Here is a 6000-nt window from a genome sequence, read left to right as displayed (position 1 = left end):
CCGAACGGGAGCTCGAGGCACGGTGCGGTTTGGGCACCCAAAGCTACAGCCACCACCACCGCCACCACCGCCACCGCCGCCACCACCGCCACCGCCGCCACCACCACCGCCGCCACCACCACCACCGCCGCCACCGCCACCACCTCCGCCGCCACCACCACCACCACCACCACCGCCGCCACATCCGCCACCACCGCCACCACCGCCGCCACCGCCGCCACCGCCGCCACCGCCGCCACCACCGCCACCACCGCCACCACCGCCACCACCGCCGCCACCTCCGCCACCACCGCCGCCACCGCCGCCACCGCCACCGCCGCCCCACCACACCACCACCGCCACCGCCACCACCGCCGCCACCGCCGTCACCACCACACCACCACCACCCGCCACCGCCGCCACCACCACCACCACCGCCACCGCCACCACCGCCGCCACCGCCGCCACCGCCACCACCACCACCGCCACCGCCACCACCGCCGCCACCGTCGCCACCACCACCACCACCACCGCCGCCGCCGCCACCGCCGCCACCGCCGCCGCCACCACCACCACCGCCGCCACCGCCGCCACCACCGCCGCCACCGCCACCACCTCCGCCACCGCCACCGCCGCCAGCACCACCACCAACACCACCGCCACCACCCACCACCAACACCACCGCCACCACCGCCGCCACCGCCACCACCAACACCACCGCCACCACCGCCACCACCACGGGCGCGTGGAAAACAAGTGTCCGCATTGTCAGAGGCCACTTAAGCGGCGGCGGCGTCGACGGATCGCCTCCTGGGCGGATCGCGTTTCTGGACAGCGGCTTCCGATACCGCGCTCCCCGATTACCCGTGATCACATTGTAGGCGTCACCCGAGGTTGCGTGATGCATGCGCAGGCGGAGATGACACGACTGGAAAAACGGGTCCTCCTCACGCGTGTACAACTCAAATTAGGTGAGACCGACTGAGCAATGCAGCTCGTTTCTCAAAGGCGAGGTGGCCATCACAAATGATAGCTCAACGACATGGGCTTATCGTCGCGTGGATATTTATAGCAGACAAATACACTCCAAATATACAGCAGCAGCAGGCGTTAGTGTCGGGATCGAAGCCACGACCCCCTGCATACCAGGCGAGGTAGTTAACATCTCCTAGCCACCGTGGTGATGATGAGAGAGAGACACGCAAACTCCTAATATACAGCAGGCGTCAGTGTCGGGATCGAACCCACGACCTCCTTCATACCAGGCGAGGTAGTCAACATCTCGCCACGTACGAGAATGCGGACTTCCGCAAAGACCATCATCACCATCATCACCGTCATCACCATCATCACCGTCAGCACCATCATCATCACCATCATCACCGTCATCACCGTCATCACCATCATCACCGTCAGCACCATCATCATCACCATCATCACCATCATCACCGTCATCACCATCATCACCGTCAGCACCATCATCACCATCATCACCGTCATCACCATCATCGCCGTCATCACCGTCATCACCATCATGAACCGTTGTCTAATCCACTGCTGAATGAAGCTGACTCCATCGCTTCCTCTCCCCGGCGACGAACTTCCACGGGGACGCGTCGTGTCTCGACCATGCCCCCTTCCGGCGAAGCTGTCCTCTCACTCAGAGCCCGCTCAGCCCTCCCGGTGTTTGAACGATGTTCAGTTTAAAGCCCCCGCGCGCACCTCTCGAATCCGCGTGCTCCGAGTGCCGTCTCTCGGCGCCACTTCCGAGAAGGCATCTCTCTCTCTCTCCGTGATTCTTTGCCCACTTTTACACTTTCCCTCCCACCCCGTGCGACCCTCGTCCCGTGCTCACAGCGCCGCCGATTCATCCCCCACGAGACAGAGACTTTTTTTACTTTTTAAACTTTTATTGCCGCCAGCAGCAACCAGCAGGCAAATAACCAACACTACAAATCCACGCGCTGTGGCGCTAAATGCGCCGCGCACAACACGAAAGAAACGTCACGTGGTGGTGGTGGTGGTCATCGCGCACGCCACGGTGACGAGCGAGCGCTTCAGAAGGTGAACACGAGGGTGCCGTCCACGCTGGTACAGAGAGGGGCTTTTCCGGCTCCCAGCGTTCGAAGAAGACGTGTAGATATTGAGGATGAGAGTTGGGCACGCTTCTTGAAGTGAGGGAGGGATTCGCGAACTTGGGACAAGAGACGACCCGAGGGAATCCAAAGTCATCCAGGGAAGATGCAGAACGGGAGATGATTGCGACAGGGATTTTATGAATAACAGTTATTGTCAACACTTCCTGACGGTGCCTTTGTCACCGCGGACTAAATTCTGTCACTAATGACACGTCAGAATCTGCATTTACACTGGAGGAATCGATGAGATATAAAGCACTTCTTCACAGATGCGCACAACTTCATACCACCGCTGCACTGACCACAGAACTAAGAATTCAGACATTTATCCCGCACACAGACCCCCCGCGTAGCCTTAACAGACTGTTGGGGCAAGTGCTGTTAGCGAATACCTATGAAGGCCGTCACGGCACACGAGGGGGTGGGTGGCCAACACCACGCTTTTGCCTCCCTAGTGGCGATGCACACACATCGCACCAGGTACTCATTTGAGCCTGAGTCCTCCTAGGTGAGGCCCAGGACCGGTTCAGATAATCGTCACCGGTCGCCAGGTTCACAGCGCAGCGCGCTAACCGCTACACCACTGCTCCCCCCCACACACACGGACACACACGGCGGACACACACACACAGACGGAACGTGGACCATGTTGTGGAACGGCACGGAAGTGACATCGCAGGCGGCTGTCTGCCCAGGGTTGCCACCTCTGAGGCACAAACACGGCAGCAGGAGAGTCGCGGGAAGGAGTGCCTCTTACATCACGGGGGCGGTGGCGGGGGTAGAAAACTATGGATTAATACATTGTGACTCGAGCGATGAATTATTCCGCAACTCTCACACACACACTCACAGATAGACATCAAAATTAACTGACAAAAAACCGAGGACTTTTAATGTACTGAGAAGACTTGCAGATGTTCCTGGTCAGTCACATAAAAACAAATAAAACGCGTAAAAAAAACAAGAGGATAATCCTGAGAAAGCCAGAACAAGTGGCAACCCTACCACCTCCGGCTGATACCCTGTCAGGGTCCGTTTCAGAGACCGCGAATTCCCCACCACGCCTCGCAGCTCAAATAACCCCTCGGAGCTGAGCTCAGCAGCTGCATTAAGTGCACGGCCGATGTCCACGCGGGTTACATTCCGCACAGCCAACCGGACGCTTGGCGCACGTCACCGAAGGGAACGCTTTTACAAAAGTCCGGCCGCTTTCATCCAGGGGGGGTGGGGGGGGGGCGCGGAGAGCCCCAGGGGGAGTTGAACCCAGGAACCTCAACGGCACCGGCTCTGCCCTCTCGCACACACGAGATGAATGTCAGCCCCCCCCCCCGCTACGCCACCCACCCCCCTCGTGAAGGTGGCGGTCTTCATGTGCAAAACACCGGGGCATCTTGCCGCCCGCGACGGAGGGGCAGGAGGAGGAGAGAATAGGAGAGAGAGAGGTCACATTTCTTCAAACAACACGTTAGCCCGGAACACGGATTAAATCATCTCACCATCTGCTGTGCATCACTATTCATGACGAGGGGCCACGTGGTCATTGGCGCTCGCGGAGTGCGCCCAATTGTAGGAATCTTGGGGATCGGGGGGAGGAGAGGTCGTTTCTGCAATCGACCCGCGAGCTCGCGGAGCCAAGCGAAGGTGCATCCGAGTACTGTCCAGGCTCAAAACTCCCGCTCGACTTTCTGAGATTCGTCGGAGACCGGCTGCGCTCCAGGGTGGTGGGGGGATTTCAATGTACAAACTCCACGCGAGGTGTTGATGGGATGAGATTTCGACGGACGAGCAATATCGATGTAATTCTAGATTTGTGACTTTCTGACCCCCCATCGCACGTGTGAAAAAGAGCTTCACAGCTCATCGGATTTCTGCAGTGTAAAAATAAAGATTCACGATTCTGATAGAAACACGTGGCTCCCGTGAGTGGCAGACATTCCACACTTTCCATGGCAGGGGTGATCCAACTCTCCTCCAGCAGACGATGACCAATTTTCGCTTCCCAAATTGCAAGAATTGTATCGAGCGCAGTGACGATGGCTTCATTGAACTCTTGGGACCTTCCAAATGGGAGCTGCACCCGCGGTGAGCTGCATACATGGATATGTGAACATTAATAGAGAAACGCATTACGAAAGTCTTAAAAACACATGACTGCATCGTATACAACATGAGTGCCTCATCCTTGTCTATTTTGTTTATTAAAACAACGGCTTGCATAACGTACCCATTTATACACCACACGTTCTTTGGACTGGTGACCTCGTGTTAATCGTTCCAAAGAGAATTGTGAACGGCATGCAAGAAAAAAATAATTAAATTAAGGAAATAAATTAATGTCACAGTCGCAAAAACAATGATGGGCCGAATGAGTACACATTTTATTTTTCAATCATCAATATCCTGCTGTCATTGGAGCTATATTAATACGTCACTCAAATATATGTACATCACAGGGTTGGGGGAGTAGACTTGTGTGTAAGCGCTCATTTGTAAGTATTCGCTGTGACCGGTAAAGTGTGTGGATGGCTATGCGAGGCTGTGTGGCTGAGCGGTGCAGTGATACGCTACGCGGAAAGATACGGTGACACGTCGGTCCATACCCTCAGCTATTGGCCCCGCTTTCGCGTTGTGTGTGCATCCATTGTATCTGGCCAAATGTTATCGCTCCATTTATGTGGGAATAATTTTCACTGAATGCCGTTTTTACTAAATGCTGCACTTTTCAGAAACGCATATATGACTAGTGCGATAAACGAGAACTTGCTGTGTACATGCATGTAAGTGCATAAAGCCTGCTTCATACATACAAACATTTCATTTCCATGACCAGTTTTAAGTGGTCGGCATGTAAAGAGGACCAGAGCCGTGTTTATAAACTGGCACGGCCTCCCTCTATTTTGTACGCGTGTTTATGTTTTTCTACACCGCGTGTCACTCTGTGTGTATGTGGGTTTAAGTGTATATGTTATCGGAAACAGTGGTGGAAATATACCAGAACATCTCAAAACACCAGTCCTTTCTACCAGTACATTTCAGAACGGTTCCTATTCTACGATGTCTCCGCAGAGGGGAGAGGGCAGTCAAACATTGGGTTGAGGATGAATAGGTTTCACACCAGAACTTCTACATTTACATTGTGACCACTGATCGTATGAGAGTGTGATTTTGCACGTGAATATTTACGCATCGGAGCGATGCTTGTGCAAAACTATTTGCGAACGTTTAAAATGTGTGTTTATGTTTAACCATGTATGAATGTGTAGAAGTTTATTGTCTATACGTTTGTATTGTGTGTGGGGAGCGGCGGCACAGTGGTTAATGCACTGTGCTATGAGCCCAGTGGCCCGAGTTCATGTTCCCAGCCACAGCTAACGTCAGTTTGTAGTGAAATCTACATCAGTTTCGGGCCACCCTTCACCAACTCGCCAGGTATGGTGAAATATGGTCAATCAAACCCGATGACTGACGTGACCTTTGGAGGTTTTCATCCAGCAGTGGATTGGCAAAGGGCTGTGACTGTTAGTAACAGCGCCATCCCAGCATACTGTTAAAGGCTATGAGGAGCATCTTAATCTTTGTACTATTTACGTGACTGTGCGTGATTGTGCCCTAGAGTGTAGTTATATACGAAAGTGTGTATAAGTGTTTACATATGCATGTGGGTGTGTGTTTTTAGTTGTATTGTGGGGAGCGGTAGTGTAGCGGTTAGCGCTACGCTGCGCTACGAACCCGACGTCCCGAGTTCTATTCCCGATCACGGCCAAAACCAGTGACGATTATCTGAATCGGTCCTGGGTATCCCCTAGGTCGACTCAGCCTCAAATGAGTACCTGGTGCGATGCGTAAATATCGCCACTAGGGAGACAAAGGTGGCAGAGCGTGG

This window comes from Lethenteron reissneri, unplaced genomic scaffold, assembly GCF_015708825.2.
Source record: "Lethenteron reissneri isolate LAM-NWPU_2019-01 unplaced genomic scaffold, ASM1570882v1 scaffold_1046, whole genome shotgun sequence".
Lineage (NCBI taxonomy): Eukaryota > Metazoa > Chordata > Hyperoartia > Petromyzontiformes > Petromyzontidae > Lethenteron > Lethenteron reissneri.
The sequence above is the reverse complement of the archived record's forward strand: the minus strand, read 5'-3'. Positions refer to the sequence as shown.